This window comes from Odocoileus virginianus, chromosome 26 (assembly GCF_023699985.2).
Source record: "Odocoileus virginianus isolate 20LAN1187 ecotype Illinois chromosome 26, Ovbor_1.2, whole genome shotgun sequence".
In the NCBI taxonomy this organism is placed as follows: Eukaryota; Metazoa; Chordata; class Mammalia; order Artiodactyla; family Cervidae; genus Odocoileus; species Odocoileus virginianus.
Window position 1 is genome coordinate 27425388 of NC_069699.1, and position 22157 is coordinate 27447544.

Sequence of the window (22157 nt, forward strand, 5' to 3'; positions counted from 1 at the left end):
GGCAGTGGGAGTGGGGTGACATGAGGAGGAAGTTCAGGACGTCTAGGGGTTATGGACACAGCCTTGCAGAAGTGACAGGGGGTGGTTGGTAGAGGATAGAGGGGGTCTCTTGGGGGATTTGAGATGTACTACCAAGGATCTCCCCAGCCTTTGACCCACTTCAGTTTCTCAGGCCTGCAATTGTGAAACAGACTCCTCATTCTTGAAACTGTAGTTCACGAACCATTACACATCTCCCTGGGCTCTGGAACTTGTGATATTATAGTCTATGGTTACTGACTTTTTCCTTAGTTTTTTTGTTTTTTAATTAAAAGATTGCATAGGCTAATTATTATAATTTAGTCATTTGTGCATCCAGCAAATATCTCTTGAATGTCTGCTGTGTGACAGTCATTGTGCTGCATGTGGCAGCGAGGAGCGCTTAGTGAGGAAGAAAGTAGAGCAGATCCTTGCTCTCATGGAGCTGCCCTCCAGTAGAGGAAGCAGAGAGTCAGTAATGCAGTGTGGTGGAGGGGCAGTGTATTTACATAGGGTAAAAATACGCGAGGGAAACAGTATACATCCTGTACCTTCACAGGGTCATTTAGGATAGTCAGATCAGAGAAGGCAGCATGAAAGCGATGGTATCTGATTTAAGTTACAAAGGTTAAAAATGTTCTCCGTATACAAAGAGCTAAAGGAAGACCATTTCAGGCAGAGAGGAAGGTGAGGACTAAGCCTCAGGCATTAGGAGTGAGAGCAGATACTGGAACAGAAAGCGGTCAGTAAGAATGGGGGTGAGGGATGGGGACGGTATGGGAGAAGTTGGAGCTGGACGCTCGGCCCTGCATGACAGAGCAAAGGGCTGGGTGTTACTTGAGACTGATGCAAAGTCCTCCAGGGCAGCCACTTCCAATTCAGGGTGCAGAACAGACCACACGGGTGGCTCCTGGGGACAGGATTGCAGAGCTTCAGGTATTTTCCGGAGAGTAGCCTTCTTTGGGGCAGAGGCTAAGGCCTTGGTCCCCAGAGATTGGGCATGGAACCCTGCAAGAGGCCCTCCCTAAAGCAGACTAGGCTGGTCCTTGTTTGGAGAAGACCAGCTTTCTCCTGGGCTAGCGTCCAGATGCAGATGGACAAGCAGCTTGGAAGCAAAGGGCTCCTGGGCGCAGTCCTCCAACTTCAGCTGTGGTGGTTGAACCTGCAGCAGCTTCACCTGGGGACAGAAATGTGAATTTTCTGGCCTTACCACAGCCTTAGTGAATCAGAAACTCTGGGGTTAGGACCCAGCAGTCCTGTTTTAATGAACTTTTTGGGTGATAGTGATGAGCATGCAAGTTTGAAAGCCCCTCTTTTTTTTTTTTTTTTTGCTTTTATATGTGTTTTGTATTATTTAAATTGTTTATGTATATCTAGACAATATCTCGCCCCCACCTGCCGCCAACCTCTTTTATCCTCTCTAGTCCCTCCCAGAGTTTTTTTTTTTTTTATTTTTTTTTATTTTTTTTTTTCTCTTTTTTTTCAGTTTTTATTAGTTGGAGGCTAATTACTTTACATCATTACAGTAGTTTTTGTTATACATTGATATGAATTAGCCATGGCTTTACATGTATTCCCCATCCCAGTCCCCCCTCCCACCTCCCTCTCCACCCGATCCCTCTGGGTCTTCCCAGTGCACCAGGCCCGAGCACTTGTCTCATGTACCCAACCTGAGCTGGTTATCCGTTTCACCCTAGATAATATACATGTTTCAATGCTGTTCTCTTGAAACATCCCACCCTCGCCTTCTCCCAGAGTCCACAAGTCTGTTGCATACATCTGAGTCTCTTTTTCTGTTTTGCATATAGGGTTATCGTTACCATCTTTCTAAAAGTCCATATATATGTGTTAGTATACTGTAATGGTCTTTATCTTTCTGGCTTACTTCGCTCTGTATAATGGGCTCCAGTTTCATCCATCTCATTAGAACTGATTCAAATGAATTCTTTTTAATGGCTGAGTAGTATTCCATGGTGTATATGTACCACAGCTTCCTCATCCATTCGTCTGCTGATGGGCATCTGGGTTGCTTCCATGTCCTGGCTATTATAAACAGTGCTGCGATGAACATTGGGGTGCACGTGGCTCTTTCAGATCTGGTTTCCTTGGTGTGTATGCCCAGAAGTGGGATTGCTGGGTCATATGGCAGTTCTATTTCCAGCTTTTTAAGAAATCTCCACACTGTTTTCCATAGTGGCTGTACTAATTTGCATTCCCACCAACAGTGTAAGAGGGTTCCCTTTTCTCCACACCCTCTCCAGCATTTATTGCTTGTAGACTTTTGGATAGCAGCCATCCTGACTGGCGTGTAATGGTACCTCATTGTGGTTTTGATTTGCATTTCTCTGATAATGAGTGATGTTGAGCATCTTTTCATGTGTTTGTTAGCCATCTGTATGTCTTCCTTGGAGAAATGTCTGTTGAGTTCTTTGGCCCATTTTTTGATTGGGTCATTTATTTTTCTGGAGTTGAGCTGGAGGAGTTGCTTGTATATTTTTGAGATTAATCCTTTGTCTGTTGTGAAAGCCCCTCTTTATAAGATATATTAGTGCCACCAGAAAGAATTCAACAGTTCTCCAGACTCACTGTTTTCAGTCTGCAGATGAGGGGACCCAGCTAAAGACAACAACTTAGTGGTGATCCTGTGCTGATGAGAACCTGGCTCTCTTGATCTTATTCTAAGTGCTCTTTATTCTTGGGTTTATGGATTTAAAGAATAAACAAAGCCCACTTTGTTTTTCTTGAAGGATCATTGTGATATTTATAAAAAGGAGGAGACAGATGGATATTTAAGAAGGAATAGTGCTGCGGTCTGTGAACTGAGGCTACCTCATTTCTCCTAATATTATTTTCTCAGATAATTTAGAAAAGCAGTTTTAGTGTGAATAACCTGCTCCTTTCTCCCTGTCAGTGGTAGAAAAACAAGTATTTTGTCTTAAGTTACACCATTGAGACACTTAGCAAAGTGTAATTGCATTCTTTTATTTTTTCATTACTCAATATACTTGGCCTTGTTGTTGGATTGGAAGTCCTGGTACTCCCAAGTTATAGTTATAAAGTCATTGTAGAAGGCAGAAGGTGGATTATTTTAAGGCCTGGTGTTTGTGCTTTCTCATTTCAGTTTTGATCAAGAGAATCATAGGATTGCCCTCTTCCCTGGCTAAGTCCTGTTCACTTTTGATGTCTTAGGCTTCCAGATCATTTGTAACGTGCAGCCTTTTCTGACCTCTTGTTGTGTAGGTCACATTTCTCTGTTGATATTTCCCACTTGCTTGAATTGTTTCCTGGTAGACTGTGGCCCTCATCAGGGCAGAAACCTCATTGGTCACAATTTGAAGCTACACTCAGCTTTGAACACAGTATCTGGCCCAGGGTAATTACAGAAAAAGTTAACCATCACGTGAATGCTTGCCCTCTTTTTTTTTTTTTTTTTTGCCCTCTTAATTGATTCATCATTTGTTACTCTCTCAACAAAACCCAGTTCTCTGAAGACACGGTGATAGATCTTTTCTAAAGGGACAATACACAGAATATGAAGACATGGTCCCATGGTGGAGACAAAGCTAAAAGTAACTATGTATTCAAGGAAATCTAATGAGGGCTGTTATAAAGTGTGAAGTATGCTAGTCGGGATGTGTCGTGCTAGCTGCCGTGACTAACAGCCCACAGGCTGCGGAAGCTTACCATAATAAAGATGTATGTCGTGGCCCATCTTGTCTGTGGGCCCATAGAGCTGTCTCCATCCTCTATTGGCCATGAGAACGTGGGCTCTCCATGCTCTTGGAGGAAGAACAGAGAACATGGTTGGTTTTTTGGGGGGTGGTCAGGCTTAGAAGTGGTGCACCTTGCTTCTGCTCCATCCAATGGACAAGAAGTCAGACACATGGTTCTAAGAGTCAGGACAGCAGGGCAACATAATCTTCCTGTGTGCCCACGAAGAGGAAAATGAAATGGCACTGGTTATTATGTGATAATGCCGAGCATCATGTTACTTTGGTTTTGGCTGCTAATGTTTGATCACAATAAAGCATAGCACCTCTTGTTTTTGTAGGCTGCTCGTCAATAAACACCCTTGTTTTCCCAGAGATCAGGAAGAGCCATGACCTTCAGAGGACCTTGATTGGTGTGTGTCACAAGGAAGATGTCTTTTATTTCATTCTCAAATGAAAGCCCATCTTCCTCTGGGGTGGGGCAGGGTGATTTGTTGATGATCCAGCTGTGGCTTGCCTTCATTCCCCTGTAAGGTGGAATATTCTATCCCAGGTGGGAGTGTGACTACAGCCAGGTTGGGTTTCCCATGGCAAGACCTGTTTGCGTTTGTTCTGCAACTGGCCCTATCTTTTTCTTCTCCTCCTCAAGTTGACAGGTTTGGAGAAAAGAGCTTGCTGCCGGTAAGGACGCACAAAATTTTCCCCACTTACTGTTGCTCTGGGTTTTCAGAGGACCTGTGGGCAAATGCTTACGTCATAGGGAGAAAACTGAAGTTACTTTTAAGACTTCAGTTTTTTGTGTAGGTCTCCTGCATTGCAGGCGGATTCTTTACCATCTGAGCCACGAGGGAAGCCCAAGAATACTGGAGCGGGTAGCTTTCCCTTCTCCAGGGGAACTTCCCGACCCAGGAATCCAGCAGGGATCTCCTGCACTGCAGGTGAATTCTTCACCAACTGAGCTATCAGGGAAGCCCACTGTGTACTCAGATCAGGTTATTTTTATCCAGAAGATAATATGGGGATTTTTTCGTAATACATCTAAGTGGAGGAAAATATGTAATAAAGTGTTTACGATGCCCTGTATTCTTTTGTTTTTTTAGAGTGAGAGGCTGGACAGGGCCAGTGGAGATATGTAGTTGAGCTAAAGTCTGGAGAGATGTCCAGTGGCAAGATCATGAGGGCCTTGTATGGGCTAAGGGCAAGTTTTGATCTCTTTTCCCCCCAGGCACTGGGGAGCCATTGAAAGTATGCAAGTGCAGAATGAGTGCAGGGTGAGTATACCCTCATGCGTGTGTGTGTCTGAGAGGGAGAACAGTGATGAGTGATGATTGCCTTTGTCATGTGTTTTTTGACTGCTGGGGAAGGACCTCCACAGGTGAGGGTGAGTGTGGAGACAGCATGGAACCCTCTTCCATCTCCTCCCTCTTTCTGCTAAGTTACTTGTCAATCAAGAGCTCACCATTCCCATTTCAAAGCAGGGTAACACATTGGAGTAAGGATTTATGAAGTGCCAAGGTTCATGATCGATACATATGTTGTTTTTAAGGAGCCAGTGACTTAGAATGTTTCAAGTTATTGAAAGACAAAGTTATTGTGTGCCAGTGTGGAAAGAAGAGACAAAGTATAATTTTTGTATCAGGCAAATGATTTATAGTTATAATTCTCAAGTAATCAAGCTCTTTCTACAAAATTGTTTTGTTCTTTGAAAGACTTAAAGTATAAAAAGTTAATTTACTTATAGAATCTCATGAAGAGGACTTTTTAAAAGTAAGGTGGACAGTTCAGAACGTAGCTTTGAGGAATCTTAATTCAGTGCATGAGATTCTGTAACTCCGTGTTTGGGACGTGAGAGATGTCACGAATCTCTGCTCTTAAGACATTTCTGGTCTGAAAAAGAGGCAATCAAGCCATTAATGAACGAGTGTCAGTGAATGCATGACAAATGTCTTCCTCTTTTTGAAGTTCAGATAGCTTTTTCATATTCTATAACCAATATTGGAGAAGTTGCTTTGTTTTGGAAAATAAAAATATAAACAATTTTAAAGAAAAATAGCACCTAATCCCATTTCCTCCAAGGCAAACTCTGTCCATTTTATTTTTTGTTTTTCTGATGCATATATTTAATATTTATGCAATTGAGAGTCTACTTTAGTTATGATTTTTCTATCTTGCTTATTTCATGTCACATTATAACAATCATCTGCACACATTTCTCTATTCCCATAATTATTTTAATGACTACAAGATACTCTTTTTGTCAGATTGGTTGGGCTATCATTGACTTGCTTTTTTTATTCTGTTGGGATTGACATTTTAGGTAAAATAGATTCATAAAGTTTATCTCTTTTATGTCTTGAACCATCTTGTATACTTCACTGTTGTCATAAAACATTAAAGGGGAACTGAGTTGGTTTTTTTTTTTTTTTAAAGCATTTCTCTGTCTGTATATGTCTGTGAACTTTGCCATCCAAAAAAAAAATAGTGAACCTTGTTACAACAACTTTACTTTCTTAGGAGAATAACAGAAGATATTTGATGAGTTTTTTTATGGCATATCCTATCATTGGACATGTAGCTCCTATGCTGAAGTTGGTTAATAAAGAACATCCTCCAAATCCAAGAAAACTCTTTGATTCTAATGTGGAATCACATTAGAATCCACATGTAGAATCTAATGTGGATTCTTTGTGCCTGATTTTGGAATTTCCGAGGTTGCCATTTCTTGCTCCCAGCACACCTTTCTGCAGTGATATTTTAAATCTACAAATTATTTATTTTTCTTAGTTTTTTTTAAAAAAAGTTCTTATTATAAGGTTATTTTAAAGTGACTGTTGTAACCTTTACCTTAAGACAAGGACTTGATTATGCTGGTTAAGAAGAATCATCAGCGTTTTCTTCTGTTACAGTGGCACAATTTCCCATTACTTTACATAGGAGAAATGGCAGTGTGTAAAACTTCCAATCAATTTCCTAAGGCAGAAGTTAGCCTTAGAAATGATAGTGATGATCGCTTTGTAATACATAAAAATAGTGTGTTTAACAGCTGAAACTAATAAAATAAGTCAAATTATACTTCCAACAAAAGGAGGGTGATGAAAAAAGAAAAAACAGTTGGCAAATTATGGCCCTGGGGTCCCATCCACCCTACTACCTGCTTCCGTAAATAAAGTTTTATCAAAACACAAAACCCATTTGTCTACTTTTCCCCTTTGGTTGCTTTCCTACTGCAGTGGGAGAGCAGGGTAATTGTCAGAGGGAACTTAGAGCAGCTGCCAAAGCTACGGAGTCTAAGTTATTCACTGTCTGGCCCTTTAGCGAAAAAGGTTGCTAACCCCTGTTCTCAAATATGACCAAAGTATAGTAAAATACCTTATATATACTTCATAACCATCACATTAAGAATGTAAAAATGTTTAAAATATTGATTTGTTACCAATTAATATGGCCTCAACATGCATTTGTTATTATTTTTTTTAATGTGGATTTTTATTTTAAATCACCAGGAGCATCTGTGACACTTACCCTTTTGTTGCTGGCTTTTCAAAACCTCTGTAGAAGTTTCTGGCGTTCTTCTGATTATATTGGCACTGGGCACTTTCTCCTCACACTTTTAATTGAAAATATTGTATTATATTTTAGAGCATGTCATGAACTTTGTTCTTTTATAAGCAACAACTAAAAGTGCTTGAGTTAGAAATAAGTGTATTCTGTAAATTTTGAATATTAAGAGCCAAGAGGCATTCACCTAAGATAATGTCTGCTGAATCGACATTCCCTGACATCAGCTCATATTTTACTTCTTAGAGGCTCAGTGTTCTTATCCATAAATTGGGAATTGGATCTCTTCACAAGGCTATGTGAAGATGAAGTGAAGAAAGATACACTTGACACATTTGGGGACACATTAGCTGGCTGTCCCCTTTCTCTTTTCTACACTTAGCATAATTAGAGGAGCTGCTAATCACAATTGTAACATACCTTTAGGGATTTTTCCAAATTTACCAGTTTACATGTGGTATTCATAAGAATCAAGTATAACTTTGGAACCAGGTTCAAATTAGAAAAGGTCTGTGTGTTTGGATATGAGATACTTGAAGTTGTAACGAACATTTCTGAGTCTTGGAGGCTTATCTTTTTTTTTTTTTTCCATTTATTTTTATTAGTTGGAGGCTAATTACTTTACATCATTGCAGTGGTTTTGTCATACACTGACACGAATCAGCCGTGGAGTTACATGTGTCCCCACCCCGGTCCCCCCTCCCACCTCCCTCTCCACCCGATCCCTCTGGGTCTTCCCAGTGCACCAGGCCCGAGCACTTGTCTCGCGCTTAATGGAGGTGTATTTGTGAGCCACCTCCATCTAGTGGGGTGGGGATTGGCATGTGGCGGTCTGCTCCATGTGATGTTTCAGGGACCTTGACTTTTATCACCCAGTGACTCTACCGTCTTGCAGGCGCTGGAGTTCTGCCCTGGGCCCACAACCCAGGACAGAGAGAGGGCATTAGGATAGTGCAGGAGGCTTCGGGGTCAGGCTGAAGTCACATACCCACTGTCATCTATTTGGCCAGAACTCAGCTGCAAGGACCCACCTAGCTGGAAATACATCCCATCTGTGCACCCAAGAAATGGGTGGAGATTTGATGAACATTTAACCAGCCTCTGCCAGCCTGACCACATGTTCTTGAGTTATTCAGCAGGACACATACTTAAGGCCTAAACTGCACAAAGATTGACGCTAGTAATGCCAGAACCCTTCTTTCACAGGTACCCGTGTAAATAACAAAGGGAGACAGTCATGCTGGGTAGGGGCAGTCGATCTGTATACTTGTTTAAATAAATTTTTAAAATTCACCTGGGATCTGAATCTTTCCCCACATATTGTATGCCATTTACATAGTTTGGCATTGTGAAATTGCATCTATCTATCGGTTTAGAGATACATGCATAAGAAATATTGCATGCAGTGACATTTTCATTCCCAAAGTGGTCTATGTGGACTTGTATTTATTTTGCTGTACTGTAAAAGCAGAAGTCATACACAGTGTTGATTGGAATTTTTATCCACATGGACAGATAGAACATTTGTTGCAATACTACCGCTATCATTTACTTCAAAGTGCACATCTTACAATGAACCAGATCAGGACCATTTTCAATTTTTTAATACCTCTCGTGGATCTGTGCACACCTTTTTTAAGTTATTCCTTTTAAATGATGATTGTATGAATATTTTAGGATTATAATCACCATTAAACGAAGGACAAAATTTATCATACCAAAATAGAAATTTAATTTAAAGTAGAAAGAACTTGATTGCAAGGTTTAGTAGACTGGAAACAAGACACATGAGAGGATATTAAAGCACACTTTTTAAAAGACCCTTAAGAGTACAGGTTTACAATAGATTTGGAAAAAACACAGTTGTATTTAGTAATGTTTGCAAAGCTCATATTTGAGACAGTCTCATCAAACTTTTGTAAGGTTGAAAAGAACACTAAGAGCAAACAAAATTTTTGGTCATTCCATGAAAAAAAGTAGCTTTAAAAAAAATATTCAGTACCATAAAAGTGGTGAAGTGTATTTGAGAGAGAAGTTGCTCTGAACCTTAAGGTGATTCTGTGGCTGTGGTGTAGAGTCAAGCTTGTACATGGCCATAGGTGATTAAAAATATTCCTTTCACTTTTCTTGGAACTCTTGGCATTTCCTACTACCTGTCACTTTGTCCTTGACGAAATTTGAGGCCGAAAACAAGTTGACAAGGATGGTTTTCCAATCAGCTGTTCCTCATTTTTTCTTGGGCGATCCTTTGTTATATTCAAGTTCAGATTTACTATTCATGAACCACATTTTAATCAGTGACCATATCCGACAAATGGAAGCTAAGCGCTGGTTAGTATGTTGAAAATAAACACAAGACTCTCATTAATGTCGCAGTCTGAATAATTAGTTGAGCACCGTGTACCGAGCTGTGGCGAAAGCAAGCTGGCTTCTCGCCGGAACGACAGGCTGACAGCCGCGTCCTGGAGTGTGGTCATTAGTGTGCCCCACCATCAGCATCGTGTTACTGTGTCAAATTAGTCAGTGTCCCCTTAGGAGAGGAGCTGGACCTGCAAATTATCCTCCCACATCCCTGCAAACCGTGTTTGCGAAACCTGCGATCAAGTGCGGGCAAATTATTAACATGGCTCATAAATTAACTAGTTTACAGGCTTATAACATTTTACAAGTAGATAATAAAGGGTAGAAAAGTTTTCCAATTGCTCTGCCCTGATGTGAGGGCTGTGATCCGCCGACGTTTCCCAGAGAAGCCCACAGCTGATGGGTTTTGAAGAGGAGCAAATCCATGGAGTGTCATACCAAATGTCTGGAAAATGTAGGCCCTGAAAGGAAGCCAGTGTAAATCCATTGGAAACAATATAATTAACTTCGTTATCTCATTGCTCTGATGAGTCCATGACAACAGTCCTCTTTCTTGTGGTGGCAGTTGCTCATTAATGAGGTCACCAATTAAGTTTGAACTTTGCCAACTGAAATTATCTGGAAAAATATTTTTGATGCATTCTTATCATGCTCTTAAGCTGCCTTGTTGAAGGGGAATAATGCTAACACAGCATGTTAAACTCATATGAGAATGATGACTGAGGCTGTAATGTATGTGACAAACAGTTTATATTCACATTGATAGCTAATACCTAGAAAACAGAGTGTGGACCCATCTGGCCTGAGTTTATCTCTTATCAAGAAGAAGCAGTCGCTGGGAGCCCCACCGCTTAACTCCCCTCTGAGCCCTGGTAGACAGACAGCCCACAGAGTTTCCGGACATACACGGCTATTCAAATCGTAAAACTTCATACATCTCCTTTTCGGTTTCAACTTCTCTGTCTGATTAGATGAGAAGACACGTACGTTCACAGACTCTTGTCTGAGTTTACTGTTAGGAGGAAGCAACACACACACAGGGAAGAGGTCATGCTTTTTGCTCCTGTAGTTCCATTTCCCCGCCTGACAGCGGGACCCTCCTGTTGTCTTCAGGTTCTGCAGCTGTCATTATCATCTCAGGGATCTAAGCAGAAGCGGTCTGGCATGTAAAACCTTGCTACTGACTGCTATTCACAGAAACTTCCTGAACCCGCTTGAGGATGAGTTAACTTGTCTGTCAGCCTCTTCAACTTACTTGGCAATGGGTTTGGTGAATACTCGTCTCATAAATACCCACCCCAGCCATGAAGAGGCACAGTCTCTGCACACCTGAGCATATGCTCAGGCTGATGGAGTCGCTGTGTCACAGCCTTCTTCTGCAGTTCAAATGCAGTGGGAAAGAACTGTAACCTTTAGCAAGTAAGAGTTGGTGTGTGGATGCAAAGGAGATAGCTTGTCTTTTTTTTTTTTCTTTTAAATAAGGTACTTATGTACGTGTGTGTGTGCACATGAGCATGTTACACACATGTTTGGGTCTGTGTCTTCTCTGGTGCTTCTACTGGACGCATTGGGAGAGACTAAAGACCAAAACCCAAAGGAAAATCTTCACTGGGACTTAGGGATCATCTTACCCTTATTTGTCAGGATGACGTAACATTGGAGTTCTGAGAAGTTATACCCGCAAGCAAGAAATGTTTGAAGTTAGAGGAACCAAACTTCCTAAGTGAATAAAAATGCCTTCGAGAGCGGCAGTTTTACTTGGCTCTATGTTTCACACTTTTCTGCTATAATTGTGTACAGGGCTCAGATTAGGAGCTAACAGAGTGCTGATTCTAGAACAGAAAGGACAAAATAGATGCTTGTATGTGCAGATCCTCAACTGTATACTGAACGTAAAAGCCATGCGTCAATAAAGAAGACCTGAGGCTTACACGAATGTGTTACTTTTGAGGCATTAAAGTTTTTCACTTCCTTTGCTTAACCTCTTCTGTTTTTTTTTTTTTTGCTTTCAGTGTCCCTCTGTATGTTACAGTCCTGTGGCATTATGCATGCCCTCAACCAGTGACCTCCAGACTTTTTATGGCTGTGAGACACATTAAAAATTCAGGGTAAGTGACAAAACAACACTTGTATTGTGTACTGATCAAAAATTGCCATCCACCCTTGCAGGTGACATGATATTGGAGGTAGTAATCCCTCAGAAGATAATGGAATGCTCCATTATCTATCATGAGTTCCAAAACCAGCAGGAATAGGTTTATTGCATTCCATGATAGCTTTATGGCTTTGCAGTATAGGATTTGTAACTTGGATCATGTGTGTGGAAGTGTGATGCAATAAAGGGTTGGCAAATTTTGTCTCTAAAGGGCCAGATAGTAAATATAGTCAACCTCATGGACTGTAGTCAGCATAGAGAGTAGTATATTGTAGAGTCTCTTGTAGCTAGTAGTCTCTTTTGCAGCTAGTCACCTCTGCTGATGTAGCACAAAACTAGCCATATATAATAGATAAACAAATGGGCATAGCTGTGTTCCAATAAAACTTTATTTGCAAAGCCAGGTCAAGAGCCATATTTGGCCTAAAGGCCATAGGTTGTAGACCCCCGATCTAATGGCAAATAGATGAGGAAACAGTGGCTGACTTTATTTTTCTGGGCTCCAAAAACACTGCAGATGGTGATTGCAGCCATGAAATTAAAAGGCCCTTACTCCTTGGAAGGAAAGTTATGACCAACCTAGACAGCATAGTTAAAAGCAAAGACATTACTTTGTCAACAGAGGTCCATCTAGTCAAGGCTGTGGTTTTCCCAGTGGTCATGTATGGATGTGAGAGTTGGACCGTGAAAAAAGCTGAGCGCCAAAGAATTGATGCTTTTGAACTGTGGTGTTGGAGAAGACTCTTGAGAGTCCCTTGGACTGCGAGGAGATCCAAGCAGTCCATCCTAAAGGAGATCAGTCCTGGGTATTCATTGGAAGGACTGATGATGAAGCTGAAACTCTAATAGTTTGGTCACCTGATGTAAAGAGCTGACTCTTTTGAAAAGACCCTGATGCTGGGAGGGATTGGGGGCATGAGGAGAAGGGGACGACAGAGGACATGGTGGTTGGATGGCATCACCGACTCAATGGGCATGGGTTTGGGTAAACTCCGGGAGTTGGTGATGGTCAGGGAGCCCTGGTGTGCTGTGGTTCATGGGGTCGTGAAGAGTTGGACACGACTGAGCGACTGAACTGAACTGACTGAACTGAACTGATCTAATGCATCAAAGGAGGTAAATGACCTAGAATCAAGATAGCTCACTGGGTAGCAGTCTTGAGCAAACAATTTATCAGAATGAAATGGGAATTAAAAAAAACACCTGCATTTACTACTGAGGTAAGAGTAGGATGTAGTTGTAAGGATGAAACATCATATAATGTACATGAAAGGACTTTGAAAATTTTGAAATTCCTTACAAATGTAATGGATGCTCTAGACCATCATTCTGCTTCACGCTTTTAATCACATTGGGCTTTCATGAGCTAGATCTGTGAGGGAAAGCTCTTTTATTTTCCAAGTCATGTGGTTTGTCTCTACGTTCCTTCAGTTTTGAAATATTGCTTTAGTAGCAAATATGAATGAGGAGTTATATGGATACATTATGGAAGGCTAAAGATCAAATGCCAATGAGGAACTATTAAATTTCCTTTAATCATCAAATTTGGAGAGTGTTTTCAGATCTTCCACCTTTAAAATAGCTTTGGATGTCTCCACGTGTGTTTGAATTTCACAAGTCTTGCATGTCAAAACATAGAGACAGGTTCAGCAAATATGCTTCCCTGGACTAGTGGTACTAATTAAGAGAGAAAGTCATACTTAAACAAACAGTTTGATGAATAGAGGGGTAATCAGAATCTCAATTCATGAATTTTCTAGTTTTTTTTTTTTTCTGACAAAATGTAGGATAATCTTTAGCTATGTTTTTATGTCTTTATATCAGATAAGAATGATTTTCTAGTAACACCTGCAAGTATGTAAGTTTTAAAAGGTTAGTAGTATTTTCTCTGTCATAAAAGATATCAAGGGGAGAGCAATCTGTGTTTCCTGTCTTCGTGCCATCTCTGCTTGCTTGTTCAAATGTTGTTTATTTGCAAGGTCACATTGTGGCTGCTGCCTCTCCAGTCATTACTTCTATATCCTGAAAGAGGCAACATTACAGCAAGTAAAAAGAGTAGTCTCCCAGCTGAGGAAGTCCTCTTTAGACAACTTTCCGTGAAGTCTTCCTCGATGGTTTCTGCTTACATCATTTTAGTCACCATTAACATAAGGGTGTCTGATAATTACATTCTTAGACTTGAAGAATTTGATGTCCTAGATCAGTTCCAGGTTCCAGTAGTAATGAAGAAAAGGTGTATTGATTATTGAGCAACAACTGTGGTTACTTACATGAGATCATGCTATCAGTTTTTCTTCCATGTCTAGTTTTTATTTATTTTGATGAATGCCTTCTTTCTCCTGCTAATTGGGTGTGTATAACATCTTACTTGAACTTTATATGTTTGAATTCCAGCTTATTCAATTCTAAGCAGAGATATGTATCTCAGTAAATATTTTAGGGCTACAATTTTATTACTGCAAGTGCCATGGCAAATTCTAAGAAAGAAATTTCTGTCTCAAGAGAGCTATCAACCATAATTTAAATAGCCAAATTTGTGAGTGGATTTTCTGTCCTCTGGATGAAAGGTTTTGTTAAAGCCTGAGTACTAGTGTGAAATCAGAGCTGAATATTCAATGGAAAGGCTGATGCTGAAGCTGAAACTCCAGTACTTTGGCCACCTGATGTGAAGAGCTGGCTCATTTGAAAAGACCCTGATGCTGGGAAAGATTGAAGGTGGGAGGAGACAGGGACGACAGAGGATGAAATGGTTGGATGGCATCACCTACTCAATGGACATGAGTTTGAGTAAATTCCGGGAGTTGGTGATGGACAGGGAGGCCTGGCGTGCTGAAGTCTATGGGGTCGCGAAGAGTCAGACACGACTGAGCTACTGAACTGGACTGAGTGCTAGTGTGAGGTCCTTGGACATACTGGCCCTCACTTAATTGTGTTCTTCCCAGTATGTGTGCGGGCTGTCACTGATGACTTTATACTGTCTCTCAGAGTCTGGACAATGCCATCTACTCTGCATCTCTGATTTTGCTGTTTTGCTGTATATCTGGTGAAAGCTTCCCTTGGAGGATGGGGGAGACATGTGAATCATTCCCATTTCTCTATTCCAGGTTGGTCTGGACTTTATTCTTGTGAAAATCACTATCTCGCTGAATGAGACTTCCCTTTACTTCCTAATGTAGTCTCTGCCTATACTAGTGGTAGATGCTCATGGGACATGGTAGCTGATGCACTCCTAGACATTTACTGAATGCCTGCTGTAGATACAGGATAGCAACATGGGCAAGAATGTCTACATTGCAATTAAATCAGCTGAGATTCAAATTCTACTTTTTCCATTTACTGGCTGAGTGAACCTGGAGGGTAAGTTACTTAACCTTTCTGGGCCTTGGCCTCCTCATCTGGGAAATGGGGATACAGATAGGAGATAGATTCCTGTATGTAGCAAATTACTGAGATGGTATGTGTAAAGAGCTTAGTACAGTTTCTGATTGGTAAAAAATGCCAGTGTTGTGCCACACACCCTGGGTGAGGTGGTGGAAATCCCTGTCTTTGAGGAGTTTTTACCATCCTCTGGTTAGTTCATTGCTTCTTATTTTACTGGCAGACAGTGTATATTTCACAGTCATCACGTCTTGCCTAGCATACACTTGGAAGTTTAAGTAAAGCCCCAAGAGGTGACTTTGATGCCCAGTGTCAAGTACACTGCAACCATGTATGGAGCAGACAGCGGCTAACAGGACTTAGATCCCTGGGTCCTGTTTTGACAGTTTCCCCTGAGAGGCATGCAGTGGTTTTTTTATTCCATTTTTTACTTACTCAGACAATGGGCCTGCCTAGCAAGCAGAATTCACTAACTGATTTCAAGTTGGTATTGCTGATGATAATCTGAAACTCAAGGTTTCACTCATGCAGGCTGACACTGCACAAGGTTGGTCTGGCCTAGCCTCCTCCCCGGCCCTGCCTCTGTGCTGAGTCTACGGAGCGGCCTCTGGTCCCTCACACATCTTCTCGGGACTGGCCCTCGGAGGATGGCGGTGTCTGCACACAGCAGCTGCCGCGTGACGGTGACCGAGACTGTCAGCAGTACTCATAGACGGCTCAGCTGGCTGTGTGTGCCAGAGACTTGACCGTGGCTCTCTAGTGAGAGGACTTCCCAGGTGGAGCGAGTGGCAACCAACTTACCTGCCAGAGTGAGGAACCTGAGAGACACAGGTTCGATCCCTGAGTTGGGAAGATCCTCTGGAGGAAGAAATTCTCCAGTCTTCTTACCTAGAGAATCCCATGGATAGACGAGCCTGGCAGACTATAGTCCGTAAGATTGCAGAGTCAGACAGGACTGCAGCGACTTAGCAAGCATGCCTGTCTGTTGAGTAGTTGATTCTGTGAAAGAGGTGACTTGAAGATCTTGCTTTTTCAAGAGACTGTTGGAAACTGCACTTTTGCTCTGTGGTTTCAAATATTTTATTTAGATACTGTTACCATGTTCAGATGTCATAAAATCTCTCTTGCCTCTGGACCATGGGATTCTTTCCCTGGAGCAACTTCTGTGTTTCACAGGGCTAACCCCTCTTCTCATCTTTTTCTGTTCAGTTCAAATATCAGCTTCTTGAAGTGACCTTCCCTGACTACCCACATTACAGTTGATTTCCCTCCCCGCCCCCCAACCCCCTACTCTGAGGCATCCAAGACCCTTGTGTGTTTGATTTACTACAGCTTCTGGCACTTTCTGAATATACCTCTTTACCAGGCAGTAAGCAAGGGCAGGTCTGTCTGATTCAGTGTGGCTTCCTTGTGGCTGACAGTGCCCAGTCAATAGTAGGCAGGCTGGCAGTCAGCATTCATTGAGTCGGTCAGAGGATATTTGGGATCTCCCTGTGGATTTCTGTAATTCATAGTACCTAAGGTCAGTTTTCATTCCAGTCCCAAAGAATGCTCAAACTACCGCACAATTGCACTCATCTCACACGCTAGTAAAGTAATGCTCAAAATTCTGCAAGCCAGGCTTCAGCAATACGTGAACCATGAACTTCCAGATGTTCAAGCTGGTTTCAGAAAAGGCAGAGGAACCAGAGATCAAATTGCCAACATCCGCTGGATCATCGAAAAAGCAAGAGAGTTCCAGAAAAACATCTATTTCTGCCTTATTGATATGCCAAAACCTTTGACTGTATGGATCACAATAAATTGTGGAAAATTCTGAAAGAGATGGGCATACCAGACCACCTGAACCTCCTCTTGAGAAACCTATATGCGGGTCAGGAAGCAACAGTTAGAACTGGACATGGAACAACAGACTGGTTTCAAATAGGAAAAGGAGTACGTCAAGGCTGTATATGGTCACCCTGCTTATTTAACTTAAATGCTTAGTACATCATGAGAAATGCTGGGCTGGAAGAAGCACAAGCTGGAATAAAGATTGCCAGGAGAAATATCAATAACCTCAGATATGCAGATGACACCACCCTTATGGCAGAAAATGAAGAGGAACTAAAAAGCCTATTGATGAAAGTGAAAGAGGAGAGTGAAAAAGATGGCTTAAAACTCAACATTCAGAAAACTAAGGTCATGGCATCCAGTCCCATCACTTCATGGGAAATAGATGGGGAAACAGTGGAAACAAGTGTCAGACTTTATTTTTGGGGGCTCCAAAATCACTGCAGATGGTGATTGCAGCCATGAAATTAAAAGAGCTTACTCCTTGGAAGGAAAGTTATGACCAACCTGGATAGCATATTAAAAAGCAGAGACATTACTTTGTCAACAAAGATCCATCTAGTTAAGGCTATGGTTTTTCCAGTAGTCATGTATGGATGTGAGAGTTGGACTGTGAAGAAAGCTGAGCGTCAAAAAATTGATGCTTTTGAATTGTGGTGTTGGAGAAGACTCTTGAGAGTCCCTTGGACTGCAAGGAGATCCAACCAGTCCATCTTGAAGGAGATCAGCCCTGGGTGTTCATTGGAAGGATTGATGCTGAAGCTGAAACTCCAATACTTTGGCCACCTCATGCGAAGAGTTGATTCATTGGGAAAGACCCTGATGCTGGGAGGGGTTGGGGGCAGGAAGAGAAGGGGACAACAGAGGATGAGATGGCTGGATGGCATCACCGACTCAATGGACATGAGTTTGAGTAAACTCTGGGAGTTGGTGATGGACAGGGAGGCCTGGCGTGCTCGATTCATGAGGTCGCAAAGAGTTGGACATGACTGAGTAACTGAACTGAACTGAAGAGGTCTGCATTGGGGTGAGAGAATAAGAAAACAAAGAAACCCGTCCAGGTCGCCTTTCTTATAGGAGTGGAATCCTGGCCCCGGGTTTTCTCTTGGCAGCTTCCTGTCTACATTGTTCGAGGTTTGGGTAGTCTGTGTGTCCCATCCGGAAAGGGTTATACATTATCTTCCCCATGAGGACAGAGTCATTTGCTGTCTGGTCCTAAAGCTTATGGTGGGCGGTACAAGGTAATTAAGGACATTGAATTGCAAGCTCAAATCCCAGCACTCTCATTCCCTGGTTCTTTGTTCTTGGACAAATGTCTCTCCCTGCTCCCCTCTAAGTATACTTACCTGAGGCTGGGGAACTAGCATGCCTCAGCTCATGGTGTTCATGCAAGGATTAAGTGAAATAATATGTGTACAGTGCTTTGTACAGGGACTGGAGCACAATCATGATGCTGTTGACTTAGAAAGATTATCAAAAGGGTACTGGGAACCTCACTGGCAAAACCCATATTGCACTCTCTTGCGATCATTTTAATGGAGGAGAAGATGATGAAGAGCCTTAACTCCCTACTAGAGTCACTCATTTCATGCACTGAGTGAACTTTAAAAGGTGCGACATGAGCAAGGAGTGGGGTGAACTGTCTTACACTTGTTGTTGACGTGTTGACTCTTGGATGTTAGGGATCTGTTTCAGATCAGGCCAGTTATAAACCGCAGATGCTGGGACGGCTCAGTGTTTGAAGCCTGATCCACATCCAAAACCCATTGTGAGTTTGCGGAGTTCAGGGTCCTGCAGTATCCGTACACTGCCTGCCTGGGGAGATGTTTCATCCTTAAGTTAATCAGAGCTTGTTTGATCCCCTGCCTTGTTATAGACCATGTCTTAAGTTGGCTGTAAATTCTAATTAAAAAGGAAATTATACTGTTGATGGGTTGGTCCTAAAAGTTTACATAGCTCTTTTTTGATAGAAAATTCAAGTCTATATGGATTGAAAGGACGTAGAAATATATGTCTTTTATTGAGCTCTGACTTCTTTCACTTGCTTAAGGCAGAGGGTGTGTTAACAGTTGTGTTGTTCGCTGGGCCAGATTGAACTGTGCTGTTCATTGTGCGTTTGCTGGGTGGAAGCCGAAGCACAGAGACGGACTTATCTCTCTCTGTATCCCACAGCTTTTAGTGGTAAGAGATGGCGTTTATGTAGTCATACTCTCTCTTCTTTATTTGTGGAAAGGTTATCAAATAAAAGAACCATGAATTTTTCTTGATTTATAATTTGTACCCTCTCAACTTGTGGGGAAAAAAAAAAGCATGAGTGAAATACAGTTTAGGGCATCAGATTTGCTTCCTAGTACCCTTTTTAGAAACAAAAAAAGTAAAGTTCAATAAGCAAGAGTTAAGTGAAGCAAATGATTAAGGAAGAACTTTTATTAGACTTTAACAACCCTTGGAGTGGCAAAGACCCAGGATTTTTCCATCTTGAAAAACATGCAACATCCCTGTCTGCCAAATACCATTTCAGAAACTAAAACAGCAATCACAAACGGGGAAATCAATCCATGTAATTGGAGACTTCATTCATGTTATTTACATGAGGATCCTGGTAACCTGGATCAGCCCGTATGCAGCCCTCTTCTCAATATCCTGATGCGTGAGTGTTAGCAGGAAAGACTGAGAATGTTCTGAGGGTTTTTCTCTGATGTTTTGAAATGTTGCTGTGTTTTTTCTGGGTCCAGTTCAGTGTACCTCTCGGGGCCTGGCGAGTCTGGTTATGATGCTCTGGGGCTTGAATTTCTCTTTACTTCCTCTTACAGTCATCATTCATCTTTTACCCTGAGTGTTCCAATTAGAAGAGATGGTACCTCGTCTTTGCCCATATCTGTCCCAGATCATTCATTACCCGTGACATCAATGCATTCCTCCACTTCTGACTCAGTTCTTAAACATGATAATTAAAAAAAAAAAATCTGGGTAATATTCCAGTGTGTAAAAGTCCCACGTCTTCTTTATTTATTCATCTGTCAGTGGGCATTTAGGTTGCCTCCGTGTCCTGTCTTAATTGTAAACAGTACTTCAGTGAACCTTGGGATGCATCTCTGTTTTGAATTATGTTTTTCTCAGGGTATGTGGGATTGCTGGGTCATATAGTAGTTCTGCTTTTAGTTTCCTAAGGAACTTTCATACAATGGAATATTACTCAGCCATAAACAGTAACAAAATTGGGTCATTTGTAGAGATGTAAATAGACCTCGAGTCTGTCGTACAGAATGAAGTAAATCATGAAAGAAAGACCACATATCATGTATTAATGCATATATATGGAATCCAGAAAATGGTACAGATGGACTTACTTGCAGGGCAGGACTAGAAATGCAGATGTGGAGAATGGCCACATGAACACTGTGGGGCAGGGGTGGGATGAATGGAGAGATTGGAATTGCCGTGTGCACTCTAGCATGTGGAGAGCAGACAGCTGCAGCATAGCACGGGTAGCTCAGCTGGGTGCTCTGTGTTCGCCTGGGGGGGGATGCAGGTTGTGGGAGGATGTCCAAGAGGAGGGGATATATGCACACACACATAGCCAGTTCACTTCATTGTACAGCAGAAGCCAACAAAATGTTAGAAAGCAACTATACCCCCAAACAAAAACACCCAAAAGAGGGGAAAAAAAGCAAACCTAGAATAAAGCACGCTTAGACCTTCTTGGCTTTCTGTAGCTGTAAATGCCCAGAAGAAGGTTGCATTTCCTGTTATTATCAATCCTTGTGTGTGTAGTTTCCCCATTCTCCCTTCCAAGTAGTGAGACAGAAAAGGAGAATTTTCAGGACTCTGGAAAACTTAAGAGTGAGAAAGTCTAAAAACCAGCAGTGAGGAGAAACACTCTAATTTGTGAGACGTCTACCCTGTAACAGCTGCCTTTACTGGGAGCTTATGTATAAACTCACACAAACTCCATGAGACAGGTGCAATTCTAAAAAGTCCGTTTTACAGAGGAGGGAACCGAGGTGTTCTGAGGTGAAATGACTCCCTCAGACGTCTCTGCTTGTTAGAAATAGAACTGGGGTTTGAACCCAGCTGCTCCTCCTGTCTTGCCATGGCTCCTAACCACTACGCCATACTGTCTTCACCTTGTAGGCGTCTTCTCAGGGTATTAGTTTTGCAAGCATGGTTTTGTGTTAACATGCATTTTTCACTCTGGGGCTGCTTGTACACTGCATGTTGAGACTTTATGCTTCCGTGTCATCTAACTGGATCTGTTTAATCTTGGTAGACTTTTTCAAATGCTTTAATTCTTTTTGCTAGTACAAGAGCTATGGGAAATAAAAGCATGTCCTGGTGCGATTCAGAACAAGGACAGCCACTTAATTGGCGTTCTCCGGTCTCTAACTGGGCATGCCTGTTAAGACATTTTCTCTAGATCTTTGAGTCATTTTTCTCTGGTACATTATTTTAATTAACCTCATCCCTACAGCCCTCATTTTATTTCATGTTAGCCTCTGACCACTCAATGATTGATTTATTCCGCTCAATCACCTGTATGGGAAAGTGTGGCAATCGAGAGGGTCCCCTTCCCAAAGCAGCAGTCTTGTACCTGGGACTTTTTCCCAGCAAGCAGATTCAGAATTTGTTTTGTTTTTAGTTATTGAGATACATTCACTTTGAAGGCTGTTAATTTACCAGGGTGAAGATTTGGATACTTAGAGGTAACACTGGCCAACAATTAGGAAGTCTTTGGCTACTTGGTCAATAGAGTCCCAGAGGCAGAAGCCGTATGCCAAGGACTTTGATGTTCAAAAAGTAAAATATTTAACTTGACACTATATATAAAAGCCAGTTGCAAAAGACCAACAATTACGCTGCTTTTACTTAAGGGGTTTGAAGTACCTGTAATCTCTCTGTTCACACAAACAGCAGACCATTTTTAATATCTGTGCCTTAAAGTACTGAGCCCACCACTTGTTAGATCTCTTGGGTGACACTTGTGACCAGCTCAGGCATAAAGAGGAATTAACTGGCTCATGATTCTGAAAAGTTGGCTAGTAAAATGAGCTCCGGTGCATCTGCAGTAGGGGTCAGATCACGCTCTTGAGTCTTGGTCTCAGAATCTTGGCTGCGCGATGCTCTGTGTTGCTTTCATTCCTGGA

At 41.8% G+C, this 22157-nt stretch overlaps 1 protein-coding gene across 13 annotated transcripts in view; it reads left to right on the forward strand.

The window, feature by feature from the left end:
• Positions 1-22157, forward strand: part of FOXP1 (forkhead box P1) — a 615660-nt gene that overhangs the window by 216273 nt on the left and 377230 nt on the right. For all 13 annotated transcript variants that reach the window (XR_011483693.1, XM_070455670.1, XM_070455679.1 and 10 more), the window contains one exon: positions 11660-11755. The gene's annotated coding sequence lies outside the window, so the exon portion shown is untranslated. The remainder of the gene's footprint in view (positions 1-11659; positions 11756-22157) is intronic.